Source organism: Chinchilla lanigera, unplaced genomic scaffold (genome assembly GCF_000276665.1).
Source record: "Chinchilla lanigera isolate Chin_1 unplaced genomic scaffold, ChiLan1.0 scaffold00028, whole genome shotgun sequence".
Lineage (NCBI taxonomy): Eukaryota > Metazoa > Chordata > Mammalia > Rodentia > Chinchillidae > Chinchilla > Chinchilla lanigera.
In genome coordinates this window covers 7,573,662-7,601,537 of record NW_004955429.1, presented here as the reverse complement: position 1 = coordinate 7,601,537, position 27,876 = coordinate 7,573,662, and the positions used below count along the sequence as shown (strand labels likewise).

At 39.1% G+C, this 27,876-nt stretch overlaps 1 protein-coding gene across 2 annotated transcripts in view; it reads right to left on the bottom strand.

Annotated features, from left to right (window-relative positions):
• Nebl (nebulette) overlaps window positions 1–27,876 on the bottom strand; it is a 170,690-nt gene that overhangs the window by 129,146 nt on the left and 13,668 nt on the right. For both annotated transcript variants that reach the window (XM_013515481.1, XM_013515484.1), the window contains exon 6: window positions 6,523–6,653. The gene's annotated coding sequence lies outside the window, so the exon portion shown is untranslated. The remainder of the gene's footprint in view (window positions 1–6,522; window positions 6,654–27,876) is intronic.

The window sequence follows — 27,876 nt, the reverse complement described above, 5'->3', positions numbered from 1 at the left end:
TTTTTAAAGCACAATCTTACTGAAGGGTTCTTATCTCATAATTTTATCTAAGTATAAGGTTTGTTGTCACTTTTACTGACACACAATGGATATACAGCATACAAAAGATAGTATTATTTGAAATTTTCATTAAGCTTTGATACATATATATAATAATCCTATGAAATATTTTTCTCTAAAGAAATTACTACCTATACTTTGGATCAAGACTACACTTGACTCCTTATTTAAACATTTAAAATTTAAAACCACTGTGCATGTTATTACCTTTGACAATTCTTTATGGTAGTTATATTACTTCCTCTTGTACAAATAGTATCAGGAGTTAGAAAAGGCTCAAATATTAATTTAATATAGGTAAGTAGCTAAATTATATTATCCTATTTTAAACAAAGTATTCATAAGTGTGGGTTTTTAAAACAACCTATAAGAGCTTTACATTTTCTAACAACCTTTATATGATTTTTTTTTTCAAAAGAGTACCTGATTGCCAAGTAAATGGGGCCAACTCAAAATAAAGAATTCTATAAAAGGATAACCTATTGGTATTATAAGATTTAATCTTCTGGGATAGAGTTACAGAATACTTTATAATTTTAGAAATTATACACAATATTATACTTCAATTCATTCTTTATCTATTTATACTTGAAGCTGAGCATTTTTAAATTTTTATCCACCTTTCCAAAACACAGCAATGATGAACATTCTGTTTAAACAAACTATCTTTGTTTAAATATACACAGGGTAAAGTGTTTATGATCTAAAGACTAAATATTTCTGAAAACATCTTCAAAAATATATCCTCAAAGTACATTATAGTCTTCATGATGTTAGTATTTGAGAGACAGGAGCAGTGATTATATTTGGGACTATGACTTGATAAAATTATAACTACTGACTCACAAACTATGTAATAATAACATAACTCTGCTCAAGTTATGTTCTACTCAAAAAATACAACTCATGTGTGAGATGTTGTGAGGTTACATTCCACAACCACTGATAGTAGAGTTTTATTCTATTTTCTGGCCTGGAAAAACCACGATGACAAAACAAATCAGGGTGACTAAATCCATTGGATCATTGCTGAATGAACTACAGTCACAGGGGCATCGTGTGGTGTGAACAATGGTCAGAACGTCACCCAGGTGGGTCCAAGGGCCTTGGTTCAAAACTATCACTGTAAAAAATTAGAGAGATTTTCTAGTTTGAGGATTGTATGGTTACCAGATTTATTAATCTGTGTACTAGAGGCTAAGCATCCCTAATCAAAAAATCCAAAATCTGATACTTTCTAATGGTGACACAGTGCCACAAGTGGGAAAAAAAAAAAATTCCACATCTGATCTCACGGGACTGACTGTAATCAAAATACAGGCACATGAAAAATACTATATACAGTTACCTCCAGCTATGTGTATAAAGTGTACATCAAATATAAACAAATGTCACATTCAGACTTGGGTTTCAGTCCCCCAAATATCTCAAGCAAACGCAAATATCCCAAAGTCCAGAACATTCCAAAATTCGAAATACGTCTAGTTCTAAGCATTTCTAATAAGGGATACTCAACTTGTACTTAGCCATGGTACAAGGATTTCAAAGATAAAAACATCATCTAATACCAAATTCCTTTGTCAAATCACTTTTGTCAAACTGCTTGTTACTGTTTGGTTTGTTTATTTGTTTTGGCCAAAGAGAAATAGAAATAGCCTATGTTAAACAATAATTATCATGATAAGTCCTTTAAATCCTTTATCTCACAGAATTCTCATAGACTCTAGAAAGGAAATGCCATCCAAATCAATAGGATTATTCAAACCAAGATTTTCTAGATAATTATGTATCACTTGAAAATATATTCAGTTTGTGAAATGATATGGCTCAAGTGCACTTTTTAAAACTCATGTTTATATTATGAATATCGCTCAAAACCAAACCAAGTCATGTTGGATGGCTAAGAAAGTATAAGACATCTACAAAATCCATTCCCAGATGTATCCAAATATTTTTGAACTGTTCTAAAACCACAGCCTTTAAACAACTACAAACACATGCTCACGGTCTAATTTTAAAATCAGTACACTGAACTCAAGTCCACATATGTAAGACAGTATAAGCGGATCCTCTATGCGCACAGAAGAGAAGTGTATTCCCAGGGCATAGGAAATGATCAGGGATGTAACGACGCTTAGTACAGCCATGCCTGCGTGTTCCAAAGCAATATAAACATAATCAGTGGGAAATTAAATTCTCATAGAGCCAAGAGTATGCCTTTGAAAAGCTTTTAAGTATTTATCCCTCCAGCGATCTCATAGGGAGTTCAAGCTAGCTGTTCAGGCAATGTCGCTCTCTAAAGCTCTGAAACACAGGTAGGTATTTATCAAAGCATTTAAGCTGCTGCAAAAATTCCTGGCATTTTGACTCAATACAAAACATAAAGTTTTTGGGTCATCAAAAATGAAGAACTAGTTATCTTAATAGGCACTATTTTACCTTATTCTCCAACTTAATTAGCATTCTGTCTCTTAAGGTATCATCACCTTTATCAGTCTTCTCACTAACAGTATGTTAGTTCTTCTGCAAAAATGAATGTGTAGAGAACAAAAACTCACTTTTCAACAACAGCCTAGGTATCTCATATAACTATATTTGATACTAGTTCTGTTTAATGTTTTCCACTTTTTTGCCATCTCCCAAAGGAGATATGTAAAGAACAAAACAATGGCATTGATATTTGAAATACAAATATTGTTGATGTATATGTTATGTTCGATATATACAATTTGACTCAAAATGTCAATATTGAGACTATAAAGCATAAATCATTATGCTAAGCAACCACAAGAAATAAAAAACCAAATGCAATGCAGCCTTTCCTACTCAAAGCTCTTAGCATCTATGAGTAGAAACAAAGCAATCAGAGAATATAAAGAACTCATCAAAGAAGCGATTGTTGTGAGGCTCAGAGTATAGAGGAAATCTAAATATCAGGAAGACTCGAAAGTTGATGAACATGGTCTTGGATCCGCACATTATAAAGATGAGTCAGTTTTTCCAAAGTGAGAAAATGAAGATTGAAAGATACACCACAAAGACAATGGAACCGCCATACTATGGTCCCAAGAGGAACAAGTTCAGTGCAGCACAAAAAAGCTGTAGGAGTACAAAACGCATAAAAGGCAGAATGGAGACAGCTTCAAATGTCAAGCCAATAATTTTTTACGTAATTCGATCAGAAGCTTTGAGTCACAATGTTTTAAGCAGGGGAGTAGCATACAAATCCAATAGAGGAAGATTAATCTAGTTGCTGTGGAGGTAGGGTAGCTGAGCTAGGAGAAAAGAGAAAATCAGAAGACTTCTAAATGTTTGTCTACGCCAGGGTCATGAAGTTAGATAAAGGTAAAGATATGAGAGATATTAAAGCTGTAGGCTGCACGAGAGATGGGCATGTAGGATAGAGGAAAGGAGTGCTAAGACACTGAGAGCTCTCGGACAGAAGGGAAATGGGCTTAGGCATCAGCATGTTAAGGCTTGGATGGAACCACTCAGCTGGAGCAGCAGCCATCAATTAGGGAAACTAAGAGGTCGTTCTTGGAGTATTGATGCAGCTCGGAAAGAGACATCAGAGTTCAAGGGACCACTGGTGAACCTCAGAGCAAGCACACAGAAGCATTTTCAAAGGCATCTCCTACAGAAAAGCAATTCATTCTCCCAAAGACACTGCGGATCCTTCACGTTCAATATAGGAAAGAAGGTCTCTCGTGAGTCAAAGAAATATGTTCTCTATTCTGTTTCCTTAATAATTCTCAAAATAAATGGCCTTAATGAACTATTTCATTAAAAATATTTATGAGGGGCTATTACCTGGATTAGGAACTTGGAATACAAAGAAGCCTGTTATCCACACTAAGGTGCTTTTAAAAATCTTTCATATAGTCTTGTCCGATCATAAAAATGATGAATATTCAGAGTTTACTCCAGTAATAGTAGAAATAACCACAAAAACTACGTGTTTGACATACTGTTTTAGAAACTGTTGTTGGGCTTTATCAAATACTTTTTGGGCACCAGATGGCATTTCTTATTTGAGTTTCTGATTATCATCAATAGTATACTAATTTTATTATACAAATAGACTTCTAATATTGAACCACCCTTGCATTCTTAGGTTAAGTACACCTTGCTTGTGGTATGTTATTCTCTGAATGAATATGATCCTACAGCATTTGTTTATATGTAACCATGCACATTTATGTTCATGAACTGGGAACATTTATGTTCAAATACTGGCGTGTTCTTTTGGGGGCTGTTAGCCTTTTCTGCATTTTACAACAATGCACATACCTTCAGAACAGTCGCGTCTGAAAACAGGATAAAATCATCAATACAACTATAGCAGATGTGTCAGAAAATTTACCCATCCAGTTTGCACTATGCTCAGGTCCAGCTGTTTATGTGCAGACTTTTCAATCACATACCCAGCTATAGCTGATGGCACCAAAAGCAGACACTGCACCTGACAAGAGGAACCGTATTGCTGATGCAGTATTTAGGTATACATGTGTCCTAATCAAAGTCCTCCAGGCACCAGGCAATTTCGTATTGTACCATTCTACTGGTGGGTCAGTGAGATTTGCAGAGGAGTGTATAGTATGTATTCTACACTCAGCAACATGCAAAAAGCATCACTAAGACATCTACTCACATATTTTTGGTCCTAAAGTTTAAGAAAGAAACCTATTAATTTGGTGAGACTGTGGAGGAATAGACCCTGCTGTATATTATTGTTAGGAGGACAAATGGTTCAGCCCCAGTGGAGGGGAATTTGGCATGTATGTAATTGATAGTACATATAACATATTGGAGACTGAACTCAAATTTTTATTTACTGAAAGGGACAGTACGGTGAAACAATAAGATTCCCTTGCACACTAAATTCTAAGCCTCTTGATGACAGGAACTACACTTGGGTTAGCCTAATGTCCCATGTGCACCTAGCACAAAGCTAGTCTGTGGACAGTATTAACCTTTTGCCAAGTTAAAAGTCTACTATTATGCAAATCCTAAAGTCTACCATTATATTCTCCCCTAGAACACAGACAAAATGACACTTAAAATGTTGCCAAATCATTATCCTCTGCAATAGTCACTAGTATTTTAATTTCACACTGTCTTGCCACATTTAATTCACTTCTTTCTTTAAACAGGCCTCTGTAGTATTTCTCTTAGGGAACAAATGTATAACAGCAATAAAGTTTTCATCTTTCTTGTGGATATATCTACTGATGTCAACAGTGCCCAGGAAATACATCCTCACTCTCTTTTCCGAGTTAGGATTCAAGCCGAAGAGGTTCAGGGAATAAGTATTTTATTTATTTCCAATTGCACATAATGCTCCAAAGTATTCACAGGTCAGACACACGTCACTATGCATTATGTATGTCATTTGGAACTTGGGATGATGGGGATCTGGGAAACGCTAGGGAGATGAAGACAATTTTGCAAGTTTTGATATAAACAAACTTGCAAGGAGGATGCTCAGGTGAACACAGGAAAGTAAACTCTCTGAACATCAAGTAAAACACTTAGAAACATGTCTATAAAATTAATGTGTGTTTCTGTATGACCCTGGACTCCACATTATTCTACCTCACTTCCAAGATGCTTTCCTAAACAGAAGTAAAGATTGTATTAATAATGTCTAAAGAAAAAAGCAAGGAAAAATATTTAACTCCTTCTTCTCCAAATCTGGTAGAAGTAATCTAATTGTGTTATTTTACTATGAATAAAATGTAATATGATCACTGAAGAAATAAAGATGAGTGATTCAGTTAAAATGTTAACAAATTAAAAGGACTCAAAATGCTGTGTGCAGGACACAGTGTACATAATGCTTAATATAAATGCTGGAGTAAACGCAGGAATTAGAGTCCAAGCTCCATTGTTTAATAGCTCTGGGAGGCTGGGCAAGTTATTTAATTTACCAAAGCCAAGATTACTCATCAATAATGTTCCAATAACAAAAATTGCATCCTCAGGTTTTGTGATAAATAAGGGGATAGATTTAGAGCACTTTAATCAGACCATTTTCATCAGAGCACTTAAATATGTGCTAAGGAAATACTTCACGTTATTATCATTCTCTCAAAATTGTTTCCACTTAACGTGATCATAATTAAGCAGGATATCATGAATTTAAAAATTCTGGAAAGAATTAAGTTAAAAAGTACATCTCGGGGCTGGGGATTTAGCTCAGCGGCAAAGCGCCTGCCTGGCAAGTGCAAGGTCATGAGTTCGGTTCCCGGTGCCGGAGAAAAACCAAAAAAAAAAAAACCAAAAAAAAAAAAGTACATCTCTAGGGGTCTGTAGAGTGATTCTATAATTTTTCTTTGTTATTATTATTGCTCATGTCAGTTTTCAAGTGTTCTAAAAAGCATGTTGTTATGATCAAAAATAAACTAAATGATATATTATTTTAAATATACAAAATTAAGAAAATATAACAAGACATCCAACCTGGGTCTAGGTCCTTGATGGGAGATCAATCATCCATGTTTTTGAGAGAATCATACATTTTTTTAGAAAATCATGCAATGCATTGGTTGAGAACTTAGTGGCTTATCCCATGGCTGATTAGCTGGGTGATCCTGCAATAAAAGAAGCCCATTCATAGGATATCTCGACAAATTTCCACTTCCCTTCTTTGCAAAATGGGATGAAAGTAGTCCACTCATAAGGTAACCCTAAATATTCTTCCACTTTAAACTGTATATTTCTGTAATCACAGGAATCATGTCACCATTTGTTTTGTTTAAAAAGACTTCTAATCAATTATTATAAAGTATTGTGAAGCAGTCTATTACTAGAGCATTAACAGAATCAGATAAATGATCAGGAACCGACCCAAGTATGCATGAAAAAAAGTATCCAAGACATTGAGGAAAAGGCACATTCCTTAACAAATAATGCTGCAGCATCATGGGAAAATATATAATTGGATCAACTCCTCATCTCTCACACCAAGATAAATTCCAAATGGGATCCAAATGTAAAATATGAAACCACAGAAGAACACACAAGGGAATTACTTTACAACCTGCGAGTGGGAAACCACTCTTAGCTCAGAATGAGCCAGAATGGAACACAGGACGGACGAAAGACGAACAAACAGTTCACAGAAAAAGAAAAAAGTTGCATGTAGTGCTCAGCAGTAAAAAAGAATGCTAGATCTTGCTAAGGATAAGAGAAATACAAGTTAAAACATGAGAAACCATGTTGTATCTTTCAAATTAGCAAAACTTTTGACAACATACTCTGTTGGTGAGACTGTGAAGGAATAGACCCTGCGGTATATTATTGTTAGGAGGACAAATAGTTCAGCCCCAGTGGAGGGGGATTTGGCAATATCTAGCTAAATTACACATTCATTTACTTTTTAACCCAACAGCTCTTCTCATAAAAATCAATCCCCACTAGTACTATACTACTAAAAATATGAGATGATAAACAGACAATATTATTCATTTCAGTACTATAAGAGCAAAAAACTGGAAATAACCCAAATGCCCATCAACAAGGGACAGGTTAAAGAAACTGTAGCACAGCTGCATAATGGAACTGTCAAAAGGTACAAGGCAGATCTCCATATATTTACTGAGTGATCTCCAGGATCTGGGAGAAGTAAAAAGCAAACTGCAGACATGTGTGTCCTGTCTGTTACCATCCAGTTAATAAAGGAAAGAATTTATGCTATATAAACACATCAACTTACATATTCAAAAGAAATAAAGGAGAGATGAATCAAAGCTAATAAAAGAAAAAAAAATATTTACCAAGAAAAGGTCAAAGCAGGAAAGAAGAAATAAAACAAAAGTGATTATCTCAATGTATTTCATTTCACGGTTTTGATTTCAGAAAATCCTATAAACATTTTAGAGTTTAAAAAAACAAATATCTCAAAACAAAAAGGCTGCCTCTAAATTCTAAATAAGCACATCGAACAAATATCAAAGTAAGTGGAAAAAACACACAAAATAATTCTATTTTGGCATCCTACAGTTAGCACACTTGGTACTAACAGGATTAATTTGTAAACGCTATATTTTTCTCTTTCAAAAAAATATTCAACCAGTATCAGGTTGATTTTATTATAGTAGCTTTGTAGTATAATTTCAGGTCAGGGATTGTGATTCCACCTGACTTGCCTTTGTTGCCCAAGATTGCTTTTGCTGTTCTGGGTCTCTTCTAATTCCAGATGAATTTAAGGAATGTTTTCTTTAGATCTGTGAGGCATGCTAATGGTAGTTGAATGGGAACTGCATTGAATCTGTACAACAATTTTGGTAGTATAGCCATTTTCACAACATTGGTTCTTCCTATCCATGAGCAAGGAACGTTTTTCCATTTACTGAAATCTTTGACCTCTTTTTTCAGAGTACTGTAGTTTTCATTGAAGAGATCTTTGACTTCTTTTGTTAGATTGATTCCTAAATATCTCAATTTCTTGGATGTTATTGTGAAAGGTATGGTTTCCTTAATTTCTCTCTCAGTCTGTTTGTTGTTTGTGTATAGGAATGCTATCGATTTTTGGGTGTTGACTTTGTATCCAGCTACACTGCTGAATTTGTCAATTAATTCAAGGAGTCTTCTTGTGGAGTTTTTGGGTTCTCCCATATAAAGTATCATGTCATCTGCAAATAGCAATAATTTTACTTCCTCCTTTCCTATCTTTATTCCTTTTATTTCTCTCTTTTGTCTAATTGCTCTGGTGAATGCTTCTGAAACTATGTTGAATAGGAGTGGTGACAGTGGACATCCTTGTCTTGTTTCTGATTTTAAAGTAAAAGCTCTCAGTTTCTGGCCATTTAGTATGATGTTGGCTGTTGGCTTGTCATAGATGGCTTTGATCAGATTGAGGTAAAGACCATCTATTCCTATTTTCTGTAGAGTTTTTATCATGAATGCATGTTGGACCTTGTGAAAAGCTTTTTCTGCATCTATTGAGATGATCATGTGGTTTTTGTCTTTAGCTCTGTTGATATGGTGTATAACATTAATTGATTTGTAAATATTGAACCATCCCTGTATTCCTGGAATGAATCCAACTTGGTCATGGTGTATGATTTTCTTGATGATTTGCTGCATTCTATTTGCTAGTAGTTTATGGAGTACCTTTGCATCTATATTCATTAGGGAGATTGGTCTGTAGTTCTCTATATCACAGTGATGTATGTGCACCCATGTTTATAGCAGTGCAATCTGTAATTGCTAAATTGTGGGAGCAACCCAAATGTCCATCCACTAAGGAATGGGTAAAAAAATTGTGGTACTTTTATATAATGGAATATTACTCAGCTATAAAGAAAGATAAACTCGAGGCTTTTACAAGTAAATGGTCACAACTGGAGACCATACTCATAAGTGAAATAAACCAGACCTCCATGTGTAAGCAATGTATTGTCTCACTAGTGTATGAACCTGAAAGAGTGAATAAAAATTAGGAGGTATGACAGACATTGTGAAACGAAAGGAAAATGCTCAAAAGTGAAGAGCAACTGGGGTGAGGGAAAAGAGAAAAGAAAGAAGGGGAAATTATGTATGTATGTATATACAGAATAGCTAACATAATTGTACTACTGACTTATACTGCTTTACCGAAAGGAGCAGTTAATGATTAATTATTTGATAACTCTTGCATGTCTCTGTTTTACAATAACTATTGTTAATTTCCTACCACTTTGTCTGTAACTCTGTATTGCTTGTATTGTTCTTATGCTATTTTGTAAATGGACATCTGTTTGTTAATATGTTTTCCTTCTTTCATTTTTAAAAAAAATTTTTAAAAAATATTTAATTTACTAGCATTGTCTACTGAATATGTCCAAAAGTAACAGCATTTTAATAGCAATGGGTAATTGAAATATTAAAAAGAACATTTCCAATTTTTGGTCATGAACAACCTGGGACAGTCACCAAGAAAGCCCACTTACACTTTTTCTTAATTCAGGAAACAAAGGTTGACACTTTATCTAAACAGTTAAACAAATACAGTCATGATGGTCCATGTCAAATTTTCAAGTCTAAGGTGAAACAGGGAAAGTAGGGGCAGATCTGTGCATACGTGCAGGCAAGCAGGCAGGCACATGCCTGGTTATTCTCCCTGGACCTCCCGCCTCGCTCCATTCACTTCCCCTCTGCCTGCTGTCACCCCAGGAAGAGACCCTTGAGCGGTGTGCTTACTCTGGCAGTCTCTCTTCTACACAGGACTCAGGGACATAATTGGAAGGCAGGGAGAGGAGGAGGAGGTAGGCATGCTGTGGTGTCCTGCTCTGATTATGGCTTCATCCTCCCTGGCATGACTCCTTATAGGCAGCCCCTCTACCAGGACCCAAGTGTCCATAGCTTTGGATGCAGTGTTCTCATAACTGCCTGGACCTGTGGGCACCTCACCATTCCCTAACCACACCACAGTGCTGGAAACTGCCTCTCACTTCTAATCAAGTGGACTTCTGCCATTCCTACTGCAATCAGACCAAGATGTAAACACATACATGTGAGCACACATGTGCATGCACCCACAGAACACACACAGACATGCACATGTATACATATACCTGCACACACAGCTCTCTACCTATATACATCCACATAAATGCAACATGCACTATTACCTCCATATACACACACACAAACACATACATACAAATGCATCCAGCAAGCAAATACACGTGAAAGTATGTATGTCTGTGTAAGGATGGCCATAAATCTTACTACAGTATAAAATGACAATATATATTTTCTAGAAGGGAAAGTAGAGTAGGTCATGTCTCCTAAGTAGGTTTCCAAAATTTTTATTCCTCTAAAATTTTACGGCTTCAAATCAGATGTCCGGACACTGCTGGTAAAACAGCAAACCCCACTAAGAAGCCACAGGATCAACAGAAAGCAGCATGCGCCCGGTGAGCAGGCAGCCAGGCACAGCAGCTCCATGCTGCTGGGGCCAGGTGGGGCTGGGGCTGGGAATTAACCGCCTCTGTGTCTTGCTGACCCTTCTAGGGCCCTACCTACCTCACCCACTTGCTGTGAGGCTCCAAATGCCCTAAGTGCTTCAGAAACATGAACATCATGAGAAAGCTGCGTCTCGTTCTATTGCGCCAGGACGTGTACAGCGATACACCAATAAATTCATATAGTGTCATTTTCCATCCACCCTTCCCTCACCACAAAGCAAAGTCATCCACTTAAGAGCACTCAGGACTGAAATGAACCTTGCCAGAAAAAAACTAGTCTATTCCTTCTCATCAGCAGGACTGCATCAAAACCATGATGGGTAAATGGGTATTTCGTTCTATTTTTAAAGACCTCCAGGGAAGGAGTATCTATGGACCGGTTGGCAGCTGAAATATCAGGGCACTGCAGGCTACTGCATAAACAGGGGAAGAGTTGAGGAGGGGATCCCAGAACACTGGCCAGCACGTGTGGGCACTGCCACACCGCTGAGGAACGTTCTGAAAATCTAGCCATCCCTCTGAGATCTCCTCTTCCCCGCAATTACAATTCCTTCAAAAGTCAAGGAAATTAAGTGGGGAGCAAAAGAGAAGAATGTTAGACTAAGGCAAGTGGAGGAAGAAATCAGCCTCCATGTCTTTAGCGCTTTCTAATTCGTGAGGGCACTGCCGCTCATTCTGCACAAGGCACCCCACGAACATTCGGTAGCTTCGTCTGGCCCCACACCCAAGTCTCCAGGATTTGAAGACTTCTTCCTCAGTGCACATTCATTCCTGAACAATGAGTAGTAAATTTTAAGTTAGTGATTGTCAACAAGGGTAAGTTTGCTCCCAGGGGACATGGAGCAGTATCTATGGACACTTTCAATTGGCACAACTAGGGCCTCTTGTTGGTGATCAGTGGACACGGATCACGGATGACGTTAAACATCCCATAATATACAGGACTGTGGCTCCCAACAGAGAATGATCAGGCCCAAGACATCAACAAGGCCAAGACTGGGGAGCCCTGTGCTAGAGTCATATCCTTCGTGCAGTGCTTTCCAGGGCCATGCATGTTTGACCTGTGACAGCTCACACTGACCTGTTTTACCTTGATTTACACATTCAGCAATATTGACTGAACATCTATTCCTTTCTACTAGGCATTCCAACAAAAAAAAGACAATGCATTCCCTAAGAGAGATGTAAAAACTAGCTGGAAAAGAAAGTGTGAGACAGAGGGTAACTTGGGGGAAGCACAGCCATGCACATAACTGCGTACCGGGTTTGAGTCATTTCATTTCTGATGAAATGAGTCAGAATGAGGATAGATAGAGTCTCCCAGATGAAGTTGAGAGCCTTTTTTAAAAAATCATTTTTGAAGAGGAAGGAGATAGATGAAGTTGAGGGGAGGAGGGGTGAGGCAGTTTGCATTAGTTTGCTCTCCAGAATGCTGTACAGTTTCTCCCATATAAAGAGATTACAAATGATGGTTCAGTTCCAGGTCAGCCCAGAAGCGCTGACTTAACCATAATCCAGCCAAGGTAATAACCCTGAAGGTCCAAGAGTACAAGAGCACTGAGCTTTGTAATTTAGAAGAAAGAAGGACGAAAAGATTATCTGACTCCTTACTGCTTGCCCGCTCCCTCCTTCCCTTCCCCTGTCCCTTTCCTACCACCTTTCCTGGGAAGTAAGAGTAATCCTCGGAAAAAATTTAACTAGATCTTTTTCTAATTTAAAAGTAATATGCATACAAATTCAAATAACTCTCAAATCCTACCTCAGACACAGGTCTCCAGGCTCCTTTCTTCAAGGCAGCTAACACCACTCTTTATTATATTTCTTCTAGCATATTCTCCACAAAGACTCAAAAACATACATGTACTATGCATACACCATCTTTCAAATTAGATGCAGAAATGGGAGCACACAGTGCAGACTGTTGTGTGTTTTCTTTTTACCCACAAATCTCCTTTCCTTTCTTAGTGGTTATAGAATAAACACCCCACTGTATGGATGACCATTTGTGCAATATTCAGATGGCTCCTAGGAACACTGAAAAAGCAGAAGGCTATGTTTCCTCTCTTATAGTCTAACCTCCCCACCCTTGTCCCAGTTTTCAGCTGCCCTGAGCTCTTCACTTTAACTGATTCTGTTCTGTCTATGCCATCCCGAAAATATCCACCCTCTAAAAAATATCCACTCTCCAAAATTTCCATCTCATGCTACCTACTGGAGTCACCTTCTTCCAGAGTGGCTGCCCTAACTCACCCATTCTGAAGAAAATGATCTGATTCACACTAACAACTCTGTGAATTACCAACACCTCCTCAACCCTCACATTTAGATTAACCACGTTGATGAACATCTCCTTTGTTCCTTAATTACACAGAGTCCATATTGGGATTCCAGGGAGAACAACAACAACAACAGCAAACTGTCTTTACAGGTAGACTAGAAGGTCATCACATTGGCTACTGACTCACACTAGGAAATCCAGGCACAGAGAGCTTCTTCTAACTGATGATATTTTTGGCAGTTTCTTCTTTTCCTCTGGCGAAAAGTCTAATTATTCTTCAAAAGCACTCAGATTTGTCACAATACTCTTATTCAGCTGGGGGGCTGGGGAGACTGGGCCGCTATCTATAGGTGTGGGCCATTTCTAAAGAGGCCTCAGCGACACAGACAGCCACCATTCTGAGGCTTGCCACTAGTCATTTGAGAAAGAACAGAAAAGAACATTTTGTTTGACTAAACTCTCCATTATGAAATCCTATCTGCCATATAAAAATACCAATATCTCTTCATCAGATGCATAAAGAATTGCCTGAGTAGCTACTGGCATCTTTCACTAAATTTCAGACAGAAATAACTGTTCCTCTTTTACCAGGGGCAGGACTAATGCAGATTCATTGCTGAAATTATATCCCATTTGGAGACAGATCCAAAGAAAAGAAGAAACATGGTAACAGGGAGCTCTGGGCATGATTTATATTAGTGAGATTCTTTTGCTATTCTTTATGAAACTTGGCTAATTTTCCCAACAGGGCTTAAACAAATTTGTGATTTGATTATATGAAGTTCTGTTTCTTTTACAGTCTACTTTCTTTTTCCTTTTCTTTTTTAATTTTCTTTTAGTTTCCTATTGTAAGCTCTGACTCATAAATACGGTGCCAGATGTTTGCCTACACACTTATGTGAAATTATCTACAGTTGGTCCCCAGGCGATAGAATATCGGCTACTATACCCAGGGATTTCTATCCCCTTCTATTCCTCGGGGGCGTATTACTATAGGATACAAGCTCCAAGAAAGAAATCTGTCCCTTGTTAGTCAGAGTGGCCAGGAGGGATTTTAGCTGGATTCTGGGGAATTGCACAGGGACACAGGAATCATGTAAGATCTTGCGTTCAGCAAGGACCGGAGAGCTCCATGGATGCCAGCTGTGCGTCACTCGGCTCAAGAGTGATGCTGAGTAAGCTTTGCTAGCTGCATTTAGGAGAAAAGAAGGCAGATGGGGAGTAAACACAGATCACTCTGAATTTCTGAATAAAACAGATACACAACCTGTGACTTTCCAGCGGACCAAGCGCGAGCTCTCAGCTAGCTAGGACCTTTAGGCACACAAATGAAAGAGATAAAAGCCTTTCTCAACAAGATCGGATGCGTGGGAGGAGAAATGTGATCACAACTACATGAGAGCAACAAGAGAAGCTGGAAACGCTAACAGTCTGACCGAGGTGGTGGCAGTGGTGGAGAGGATGCCCAAAACAACACCATGGTAGATTACAAACTTTAACCCTGAAAAATTCATATTAGCTGAGTGTGGTGGCATACACCCATCCTCCCAGCACTGGGGAGGCTGAGGCGGGAGGATTACCATAAGTTCAAGACCAGCCAGGGCTGTACTGTGAGTTCAAGGGCAACCGGACCTACACAGCAAGACCCTATCTCAAGAGAAACAAAATAAATAAATAAATAAATAAATATTCATATAACTTCAGAGTATTCCTTTAAAAATAAACAGATCTTTTCTTGACAAGGATCCTTAACAAAAGCTTAACAATCTTAAGACAAATTGAGTGGATCATCAAATATGGGAAAAGTTCCAAGCAGCACTTGGTGCCAGTTGGTCCATGACACACAGCAAACCGGAGTGACCACTAGTGAGATGTAAGAAGCGGGAAGGAGCTGTCAGTCAGTGCTTAAGCTCAAGGACAAAGACAGCCCCAGCTGTAAACTGTGTGTCCACAATTCAATCAAAGCAAAGTCAGTCGCAGTACATTAAAAGCATAGCCTGAGAGTTATCATTTCAAGCACTTGAGCGAAAATTCCAAATATGTCCTTTAAGTGACCGTGTAAGTATCTTGCGCTAGTAGAAACATCAAATAACTCCAGTGCAAGAATGCACAGAATGAGCTCCCTGCCGTGCATGGCTTGGGACACAGCCTGCAGGTGGCCCAGTTCTGCATCCCCTAAGCAAACAGTTTTAACTCTCTGAAGCCACCTTTCCCGAGCTGTCTCTGCACCTAGTGGTTAGTTGTGAGTCATGCTAGATAAGCATGGTGAAGTACATACATAAAACATGAGCATGGATTCTCGGCTGTGAAAAACCCAAAGTATAAATAAAGAGCCAAATACAGACAGAGGGGCTGGGGATTTAGCTCTGCGGCACAGCACCTGCCTGGCAAGTGCAAGGTCGTGAGTTCAATTCCCGGTACAGGAAAAAAAAAAAACAAATACAGATAGATAACTGGAGGTAAGGAGATGGATCTTTCTCAAATGGGAAAGAGATCAAGACATGGAGGGAGGGAAAAGAATGGGAATAAAAAAAAGAATTACATACATGTGCTAACACCACATAGGGAATGTAAACAAAATTAAATAAATAATAGAAGCTTTTGTCCTCTAAGACAGAGCCACTTAACAGAAAAATGATATGAGACACATTAAATGTAAGTTGGGGAGAAGCTACTCTTAAAAAAGAAAAACATTAACCCCAGGAAGTCAATTTCACAATGTACTTCAACTCTGTCCAAATTAGTATCACTTCAACATTTAATCACTATAAAATTACTAACAAGGTACTTTATGAACACAGCAAACTTTTCCCGGTAACCGAATTGAGCACCACTGTTTGAATCTGCATTTGATAGGATTACATGTTCGGTTCCTCAGTTATGGCAGCCACATCTCAAGCATTTACAGGTGCTCCTGGCCAGCAGTTACCAGTCTGAACAGCTCAGTGCTAAGATAAAAGAAAAGCTGGAGAATCACTCTGCACAGGGCAGGCGCTCACTTGAGAGTCTGAGGCCTACGCTGTGTGTGACGCAGTTGAGACTGAAGCTGCAGAGAATCGGTCCACAAGCACTGAGAACAGAGCAGCCAGAGACCTCAAACAGAGAATGCAAAGTAGAAGCAGCCTACAGTACGTCCCCTTCTGATCCAGTGGAAGAAATATCCCTGGATCCTATCAAAGGCCAACCTGTGCTTCTACTGTGAACTCCATCCCCTCCACCCTTCTCTAGAACTTTCTTGCTGCTCGTATTCCTCTCTATCCATGTTAAATCAAACAAGCACTAGTAGGTCCCTGGTATTTACACACCATGGAGTACTGGCCTGCCATAAAGAAGGATAAACTTGCGTCATTTGAAGGAAAATGAAAGCACCTTGACACCACAAGGTTAAGTGAGATAAGTCAGATGCACAAACTTGACTTCTCTTATACAAGAAACCCAAAATGTAAGTAAAGAGCAAAATAAATGATAGCTAATAGGAAGTAGGGAGATAGATCTTTCTCAAATGGGAAGACCAAGAGACGGACAGAGGGGAAGGGAGGAGTGGGAAAGGGAACAAAAGAGGAATTAAGATGTGTTATGTACCTGGACCAGCTCCACACAAGGAACAGAAACATTATGCACTGCAAACATGTTCTAATAAGAGAAATTTTTTAAAATCCAAACTTAAGAAAATAATGCATACATAAAAATCTTTTTACTTTTTTATTTTAAAAATGGAAAAAACAGTAAAAATATACAGAATTTCAAAAGATGGTTAATATCTTTTTAATGTTAATAACCATTAACAGTGGTTATTATATTGCATATTGTTATCTTTAAAGTAGTTGCTAAGATTACAATATATAGGCATGTAAAGTTGACCAAACAATGTAAGTACTAACTGTTCATTTCAATGAACTAATAGAAATTAGTAGTACAATTACCTTAGCTATCTTGTGTAAATATATATATTTTTTAATTTTCCCTTCTTTCTTTTCTCTTTTCCCCCATCCCAGTTGTTCTTTCCTTTAGAGCAGTTTCCTTCCCTTTCACAATACCTATTGTACCTTTTGGACCTTATTTACTCTTTCAGGTTCTTCCACTAGCAAGATAATATGATGTTTACACATGCAGGTCTGATTTATTTTACTTACGGGTATGATCTCTAGTTGCATCCATTTACCTATAAAAGCCTCGAATTTATCTCTCTTTATAGCTGAGTAGTACTCCATTGTATAAAATTACCACATCTTTTTAGCCATTCTTCAGTTGATGGACATTTGGGTTATTTCCAAGATTTAGCTATGACAAACTGCGCTGCTCTAAAGATGAGTGCACATATATCGCTGTGGTATGATGTTCTCAATTCCCCTGGGAAATTACCCAGAAGGGGAATAGCTGGGTCAAATGGGGCCTCTACTCCTAGTTTTCTGAGGAATCTTCACACTGATTTCCACAGTGGTTGCACCAGTCTACACTCCCATCAACAGTGGAGAAGTGTTCCTTTTCCCCACAGCCCCTCCAGCATTTGTTATGGGTTGATTTCTGAATGATAGCCATTCTTTCTGGGGTGAGATGGAACCTCAGTGTTGTTTTAATTTGCATTTCTCAAATGGCTAATGATGTTGAACACTTTCTCATTTATTTATTTGTCATTTGTATTTCTTTATCTGAGAAGTGTTTGTTCATCTCAGATGCCCATTTTTGGATTGGGCCTTTGAATTTTGGGGTCGTGATTGTTTTAATTCTTTACATGCTCTAGATAGAAATCCTTTGTCTGAGGGACAGTTAGATAAAAAATTTTTCCCAATTCATGGGTTTTCTTTTCACTCTGTTAGTGATTGCTCCACATGTGTAAAAACTTTTTAATAAGATGAGATCCCAGTTGTTGATGCTTTGAAGTATTTTCCGTGCAGTTTGGTTAACAAAAACCTTTCCACTTTAAATTGCTTCCACCCTCAGCCCCATTTCTCTACTGCCCTTTGCAGCCTATTCACTATTTCCAATTCACCACCTCCTCTCTTGGCTTCTGCTTCCAAATTCACATTAATTCTTGGTCGTCTCACAGACCCAAGTATCATTCTTCTACCAGACCTTCCAAGGTTAACATTGGTCCTAGGCTCTCTTCTCATATCTGTCCACACTTTCTCGTTAGGTGACGTCATCTCATCCCAGGGTGTTCAAGCCCAGCTAGGTACTGAGGACTCCTTCCATCTGCTCTCCACTGCATTCCACAGTAATAAGAAGAGCTTGATGACCACGTCCAACTGGTTGTGCACACCCAGCCAAAGCAGAATATCGACCTCTTACTTCTTCTTTCTCCAGACTTCCCCACCTGAATTGCATGTCACACCACTCACGCATTTGCTAGAACAAAAACCCAGGAGACATCCTTCCTTCCTCTACTCCCTCAAAGCATGTTATCCTCCACCCAGCATGGGTTTTTGGCTCTAACTTCAAAGCAAACACTTGTTGCCATCTTTTCTCCATTTGGATGCGACCAGCTTAGTCCAAGCCAAGTGTATTTTCCCTTTTGCTCACACTGGCATTCTTCCTCATCATCAATGCATTAAACCTTTTCTTGTAGCAGGACTTTCATACTTGCTACCCCTTCTTCGCCTAGCCTAAATGAGTATCTTCTGCTTAGAAGTGAATCAAGTAAATATCCACAAGAAATAAAATCTTCTTTCAAACGATTCTGAGCTTTGTCCAACAGGAGCATATGTTGGACAAACTATACTAAAGGGCTTCCCTAGAATGATGTTAACTGGCCAGATGTTTGGGGGTTTTTTTGTTTGTTTTTTACCAGGTACGGGGAATCGAACTCATGACCTCGCACTTGCCAGGCAGGCGCTGTGCCCCTGAGCTAAATCCCTCGCTCCTGAATGATGTTAACTGAATGCATTCAAAGCAGGCAACTCCATATGCCCATCTGAGATATGGAGCATATGAATCCATACCTGTTACCTGGATAGGCACAGCCTCACTCGCTAATGAGAAACACAGAAATAAAAACCTGTGCCTACCCCCAAGTCAGTCATGGAAAATAAGTAAGATTTGAACTTTGGGAAAAGATGTCCAACTCTGAGCAAACGATTCCCTTTAAATTCACACTTAAGTTACGCACAACTTTCTCAACCTCTCCTTTCCCATCAGACAAAAATTAACTCCCCCGCATTTCAACTCAAACGAATCTAAACAAAAGTTCAATGGAAGATGTTAAGTATAAGAAAGACACACCATAATTCTCAATCCTTTTCAAACATCTGGTAGATTTTAAATTCCTCAGAAATGGGATACAAAAAAAAAAAAAAAAAAGCAAGGGAAAAGAAGAAAAATCTTTAACACATCTTTAAACTGCAAAACTGATATTTCAGAATGGAGTCTGTTTATTCTTGGCCTACTGGGAACTGTTAACATAAGGGACTGGAAATGTACCAGTATATAAATAAATAACTTTATAAATGGAGAGAAACATTTTGCCATTTGAGCTTAATAAACAGACAAACTAGAATTTGAAGAGATCAAAGAGACATTTCCCCAAGACTAGCTAAGATATAGGATGGGGGCAAGCAGATCAGCAAGCAACGAGGGCCGTCTGAAACTGGGAAGGGCTCCACAGCTCCGGAGAAAGCTCCTCAGCCCTCCTGGGGAGGTGGATCCCAGACACCGGGCTTTCCAGCCTGGAAGATTCCCAGGCCCATGCCAGGCAAGAACTGAGAGCCCCCTAACATGAAATTGGTGACAATGTGAAGTCAACAGGAAAGACGTGAAATCGGAACCTTTCCTCCCAGCTGTCCCCACATTCTACCATCTTTTTACATTCTTATAAGCATTTTAAAGAAGGCAAAGGCCCATATTGCCTGGGCCACTTATTTGTAAGGGTCAGACTCATGACAAAATAAATCTGTTTTTAAAAAAATAAAATACTTCTTACAAAACCTGTTTTACAGTGTATTCTTTGTATCGACAATTTATTAGAATAAATGCTCTGTGCGAACTGCTACCTGGTCTAAAGTACTGCTTTTTAAAAATCTTACCAGTAATGAAATTTCCATCACTAAACTAGAGTAGCACACCTATTACAGTTAAAACCATTTCACTCGTCAATATTAATGGTTGCACTATTTCTCTGCCTGCCTTTTCTAGTCAAGGAAATTTTGTCAAAAGGACAAAAGTCAAAAACTGTGACCTCAGCAGTCACTAACTTTGGGGACTCATCCCTTGGTACAAATGTTCATGCATATGCATATTTTCATCACATATGCAGACAGATGCCCTTGCATTGATTTGAATACTTGCATAAATATTAATGTGTACAAATGCCTGCATGCAGAAAACCCATTTATGAAATATCCAATTGCATAAATTAGGAACATTAGATACTAACTGCATTAACACTTCATAAAATACATTTTTAAAAAAGCATAATCCACTGATTCTCTTGATCTGTCACAATGTGTTTGCGGTTCTGTAGGCATAAGGCATAAACTGGGAATTTCCACACACTGAAGCCTTTTGTTGACTCATAGTTCTCTATTTATATGAGACTTTCCTACTCCGTAAACTGAGCCTTTTTTTTAAAAGAGTAAACTTATAAATGGTTTCCTATGACTTAATAGGAAATGTCAACTTTTTAAATCACCAAATGGCCTCAAGAACTAGCTTTTCACAAAGAATAGGATTCAAAAGTTAATTACCACTAAACATTGTCCTCAAAACTTAATCTGCACACCACTGTATATTTGATTCATCCTCAGGAACGGCAGGTAAAGAGAAACTTTTAGAAGCTGCAAAGAAAATACAATAAACCCCCACAATTTAACCAATCTGGACACAATGCAACTGGCGATTGGCACTTGGTGCCTGATCACCACTCCCCAAAACAGTTCTCAAATGGGAAAGCTAGTGTCATTATTCTAGGGAGGACTGAGGGTTTAGGAAGTCACGTCCTTGTGATTACTGCAGGCTCCTGGTTTGGTACATGATCCAGCAGTCGTACCAGCTGAGTACAACAAGTTGAGTTTGAAGTTTTTCTATCTTTACTTCTGTGCTTTTGTAAAAGTATAGGTTGACTTGTAAAATATCTTCTCATTGGCTTTGGACAAAAAAAAAAGACAACAAGTCTGAATTTCAGACTTGAACTCTTTATAGCCATCTGTGGAGGGCTGGGGATATAGCTCAGTGGCATAAGCACCTGCCTGGCAAGTGCAAGGTCCTGAGTTCAATTCCTGGCACAAAAAAAAAAAAAAACAACAATGTCACATGAAAATGAAAATTCATGCTGGGGATATAGTTCAGCGGCACAAGCGTCTGCCTGGCAAGCGTAAGGTCCTGAGTTTGATTCCCAGTACAAAAAAAAAAAAAAATCCATGACAACAGGGTCAGGTCTCACCGCACACTCAGATGGGATATTTATCTCCTCTGTGACTGAGCCAGACTTAACAGACAGTTCTACCACCCAAACAAGTGGGACAAAAGAGTTCCCACCCAAAGTATTACTTCTGTAGCGAGGACCTACATCTCTCTGAAACTCAAAACCAGCTCTTAGGAGACCAAGGCAGGCATCTCAGAGGCTGCAAAGACCACAGAACACTTACACTATTTCTGTCCAGCCTCCAGGCAGATGCTTTTGGATAAAAGGCTGCAGCAGGGACCGGTTGTTGTGTACCAATAACCACTTTCTGTTGCCCTCCTTGGGACATCAATGCCCTAGCCATCACACTCCCTGCAATAAGTGAGTCCATATAACTTAATTCTGGCACACAGAACCTGGGTGTAGATAACACAAACAACTTCCAGATCTAGCCCTTCAACTTCCCTCCATCTTCCACAGTCCCCTTTGCTTGATACCTACCTGATGCAGCTCATCCCGTGCAGAATGCTAAGGCCCAGGTAGATCATCGATGGCTGCATAGAGCCAACCCTTCAGCCTCGCTCCCCACTCCCAATTTGCATTGGGCTGTGAGGTGAAAGAAATACACCTTTGTTGTGCTCAGATCAAAGGACTGTTTAACTGCACAGTTCAGCTCCTGGTTTACACAAAGTGCAACCAGCAGCACACCCAATGCTCCAAACACCTCATCAACAGACAAACCCTGGCAACACTGCAACACTGCTGGTCAGGAGGAGAACAGGAGTGTGGCAAGATACATCAGAGTCTCATAGGAGTCTTGAATGGAAATTAATCTGGAAATAAATTTACAAGCTATAAATTTATCATTCACAAGCCACAATAAGCAAAGCGCCGCACATGATGTTATTTACTTGTTAAAAACATTTATCAAATGCTGCTACATGCCAGGCACTGTGTCTGGTGTCAGGGTTCAAAATATGACTAGCCACATTCTCTAAGTTCAAGGAACCATGGTGGACTTGGAAAAAAAATTCAGTTAGTCTTCAACACAGTGTGGTAAGTGTTATCAAAGTCTCCCCAAGGGAGCATCCAGTGACTGCTCTGAAATTTGGGGTGTGTGTCATACACAACATGAGTGTCCATAACAAATATCACAAAATAAATTCCTTTCTGGATGAAACATAACAAACTTTGCATCTGCCCAGCTGTGCTAAACATGGCAAATGGCATCCGTGAGCCGAGAGTAATATTAATATCCATTAATGCTGCAGACGCATATCAGCCTCTCTTTATTGAAGTCTCTGAGCGCCATATGGGAAAACACAGATAACAGAACTGAGGACACCCAGCGAGCGAGCCCACCCTGGTGAGTGCCTTAAAATACCCTCATTGCCTCGAAATCCCACAGACACTGACGAATCTCCCCCTTTATAATCACACTGTGCGGTCAAAGACTAATCTGAAATCTGCACCTTTTGATGAAGCCGAATCAGAAGGAAAATGTTATGTGTTACCTTGTTGGGTTAAAATTCAGGATTCCATGAATCTATGGTCTGGCATACATATAGATTTTCTTTCAGCTCAAGTAATCCTGATGTCCATCACCATTCTTGTAAGGAAGTAAAGTATCATTAGGGAATTACCAAAAAATCTTTGGAGTTCTGAACCTAAATTGAGAAATAACTCATCTATGGATGCACATACTGTGTCAAGCTGCAATCATAACAATTTCTTCACCTTGAATACATGGGAGTCAGTAAGTCAGTATGCTTATTTCCACTATAAAGCCCAACTTCTATTCTCATCAGTGAAAATTCTATGATGAAATTAAACACTCCCAGAAAAATTTTGCAACATTATTCAATAATGTTAAATAAAAAATTCTGAGTGCCAGTAGTCAAAATAATGCTACATCTAGGAAATCCAAATAAAATAAAATACACTTTTGCAGATGGTAATAAATTTGCAGATTGGAAATACTATTTCTACAAACACAAAATGAGGTGACTCTAAAGCATTCTCCTGCCAAAATCTCTCCTCAATTTTTAATTTCTCCCATAATGGATAACAAAAGTATCCATTCTTAACTACTGGAGTCTTTTACTTCTAGCCTGAGTTCATATTCGATTCTCATAAAAATCTTACAAGTTATATATTTTTATTTTCCCATTATGAGTATGGAAACTTAGACACACACAATGAGGCAAAGGAAGCACAGCTGCCTTTTTACCAGGTTTCTTAGGGTAAGGCAGGTTATTAAGTAAAGGAGATGCCTGCATTTGTTGCCCTTGAAAATTATTCCATAATGCTCAGAAGTCCAGCGAACAAAGCATCTAGGAAATAATCGATAGCCAAAGATGAAACTGGAGGAGGGAGAACCCAAACTCAGGTCTTCTTGCCACAACAGCCCACGTCTTTTCTGTCCTGAGTCACATAGTTAACTATGTCTCTCCCCGACTTCGCTGTACCGTTAGATCTGGCCCACAGCAAGAATGAAGTGTGAGCTTCAATCTGATGGACAGACAGCTCCTTCTCCGGTCTACAAACATTCCGAAAAGCAGAAAGCCAGCTGCCTTTCTCTTGGCAAGTTCCCCTTAAATCCAAATAAATAATGCAGTGTTTTCTGTGTTTTAATTTTCTTTAGGATTACTGCTCACTATGGTTTCATTTCTGCCTGGTCTAATTATTGCCTATTTGGTCCTTCAAAATGACCTTCTAATCCAGCAGTGTTCACCAGACTGGAATACTCACCCACCTTATGAACACAAGGAGGTCCACTCTTTGCTCGGTGCCATAAACATTAGCTCATCTCAAATATTCTTTGCAAGAACATAACCACACATGAGAAGAAAACTAGACCTTTCATAAAACGTCCCCCTTTTTGCATGGTATTAATACCATTTCAAAACATAACATTTTGGGACCCTTAAGAATAAAATTACAACCACTTTGCTTACAGGGTGTGATCTAGAAGGATTCAAAACAGCATCTGCCCAGGATACCCAATGACACATGCACTTTTATTCTCTCCCACATCAGGGGACACACATTTCCTTGGCTCTCTCCACCCAAATTAAAGTGTTTTTCTCATGTTTCTCAATTATGTTTTAAAAGTATTAAGAAAAAGCCAAGAGAGAAGGCCAATCATCCCTTCAGGTAGCTGTCTCCATAGAGTCACTCGGTTTCATATTTTTATTTAAATGCTTTTCTTCTGAATCAAGCAAAGAGCTTTTCTATCATGTACTCATTGATCCTCTTAACTTAAACTATGCATCAAATATTTTCATTCCCATTTGAGATATGGACAAAAAGAGGCCTAGTGATTTAGGTATAATGTTCTGCTGACATGGGTCATTTTAAAAGTCGGAAGAGCCTTATGAATTTATCATATAATCCCTGTATTGTAGGAAATGTGTGTGTGTCTGACCCACATTTCCTGCTGTGAAACAAACCAACTCTTCCTTTGCTTTTAACTAGGACCAAGTCCTCACTTCCTAACACGCATAAAACTAAGTTGTTCAAAACTAGACAAGTCACTAGGACTTTGATCCTCTGCATTCTGATTTTACATAAATAGTCTTAAATAGGCCTCCTCAGGAGCTGCCAGAAAGGATATCTGCAGTCAGTGTCCTGAGGACAACAGGGACCAGGGGTCAAGTGCCGGGCCATCCGTCCACCATATTGCCCTGTCCTGGTCAACGTCAATCATCTCTGACCTGCTCAATGAGCAAAGAGGTGATTGGGTTTTTGATGCAAAGGTAGCTGCACAATGGCTCTTAGAAATACTGTTGATAAGAACAAAAATTTAGTCTCAGCCTACATTATAACACAATAATCAGTTTACTGGAACAGTCCCCATTACAAACATGTTAGTTAACTGAGATTTCCTCTCCATATTTGTAATGTAGCATTTGCCTGTAATGCTAAAGACATACATATTTATACAGCTTTGCACTCTCAGAGCTGCCAACCTGAGACTGTGTCTAAGACTCGCTGTCCCGGGCTGGTGTCGCAGTCGGAGCGTAAACACACCACTGCCCTATTTACATATCACACAGACACCTTTGTTCGGTATTTGTCATTCAAGTCTAAATCAACGCAATAAAACTGTCTGGTACTTTTTTCAAACTGGCATGGCTTAAACACGCAGAGATGCAAGAACTCAGGATCGTTTTCCTTTTATTCTCCAAACACAGTCACCCGCAAATACTGGAGCTATCATCATCCCAGGCTCAACAGCCGGACACACGGGGTCCAAGATTCCATGATGACAATTACAGTGAAATCCAATGCACATCCAGGCCACATTAACAACCAGATGAGATCCTCTCCTCCCAACATTTAAACAAATGATCTTAAAATCTAGGGTTATTCCCCTCAAAAGAGATCTTGTAGTTACTCTTCAAAATCTTCAGGATAAAATTTCTATTTGCCGCTCATCAAACACACAGTACCATTCCATCCTTCCTCCTGGTGTCTACAGTTACCATACGTGGAAAGGTCCTTGCCACTCTTACTCCCCATTACCACTTCCTTCCTCGCCTCTGCCATATCTGTGTGTCTTCTTAGAAACTCATTCCACAATGCCTGCTATAAGCCATCATCACCAAACCTCAGGTAGGGTCACGTGCTTTAGTCTCCATTTCCCAAGTGCCCCACACCTCATCTCTCTCTTAATACACTTCCTGTGTTCTGGGATAGGGATAACAGTGCTTAGACCCTGGCCCCTCCTGTAACACAGTACCAAGCCCCAAGCAAGCACTTCCTGAGAAGGTGGACCAGGAAAGTAAGCGTATCCTGAAGCAGAAGCAGCACTGAATCTTAACATCAAAGTGCATATAAAATGTCTGGGGAAACGCAAAGCCTTCTCACATAGACAGGCACATTTGACTAGGCAACCCTACTAACCCTAACCCTAGGCAACTGTACTTATGGGTGATAGAGCATCACTCCCAGCCTTAAGAAATGTAAAACTGGGCCTGGGGTGGAGCTCAGTGGTACAGCACTTGCTTAACATGCAGGAAACCCTGTGTTTAATCCCAGTACCACAAAAAAAAAGTGAAACATCTCAATTTGGTCCTAATGCTCACTTCATGACCTCCTAAGTACCATTTAAGAATAAATAAACTTCTGCACTATCAAGAGAAACTACTATCTTTCATATTTGCTCTATGGGAAAAAGACACTTCAGTAAAACACAGAAGTAAGGCTCCCAAAATCCTAACTTAGAGAAAAAATACTACACTTTGAAGTCAAAGGGAAAAAAATCCCAAAATCCTGTACTTAAATCCCAGTTTTGGGGGCTGGGGATTTAGCTCAGCGGCAAAAGCGCCTGCCTGGCAAGCGCAAGGTGGTGAGTTCGGTTCCCGGTACCGGAGAAAAACAAAAAAAAAACAAAAAAACAACAAATTCCAGTTTTGTTCTTTCCTGGGTATATGCAACTGGGCAACTCATTTACCCTCCCTGAGTTCCAGTGTCCTGACCCATGACATTAGGACGGCGACAACTATTTTTAGAGATTGGTGCCTGAATTTTTATCCCCACTTATCCTAAGAACAAACAGAAGTGCACAATGCCACAGTGCCTGACAGCTCTTGCTGAACTCCGAGCAGCTAAAAACAAAGACTAAGGGAGGCAGAAGGCATCCCACATGGACTGTGTGTGCTTTTATGACACAAGAAGCCAACCATGCTTTCTCCCAAATCCGTAGATTGTTTATACACATGGGGATTAGATTCTCATATGATCTTTCCATCAGATTGCAATGAAAATCTATGTGTTCAAGAATCTCATGGGCCTTGTATTGCTGGCAGCTAGTTAAGAGGTTGAGGTATAAACCTACAAGAAATACAAGAGCCTTCAAAGGCTTCACAGCTGTTCTGTTTCACAAGCTGGGTGGTAGGTACATGGTGCCCATTTTATTACCACTCTTTAAACTGGACACAACATCTATAGACTGATAGTTTATAGTTTAAAGGGGGTACAGTCAATATCTGGGGACTGAAATCAGAGACCCTAGGCTTGGGAACCCAGGCGGCATTTAACTAAGGATGTGTCCAAAACAAATTTCAGTTACACTAGAGGTCAAAACATCTCGATGCTAGCCTCAAGTCTTTGACTGACTGTCAGGACAGTTGCAAACTAGCTTTCCAACTATTGAGAAAACATAAAGTTAAGGTCAGGCGGTACCCTGTGTGACAGCCTCAACTCCTCTCCTGCAAGACAGAGGCTCTTTTACAGGGGCAGTG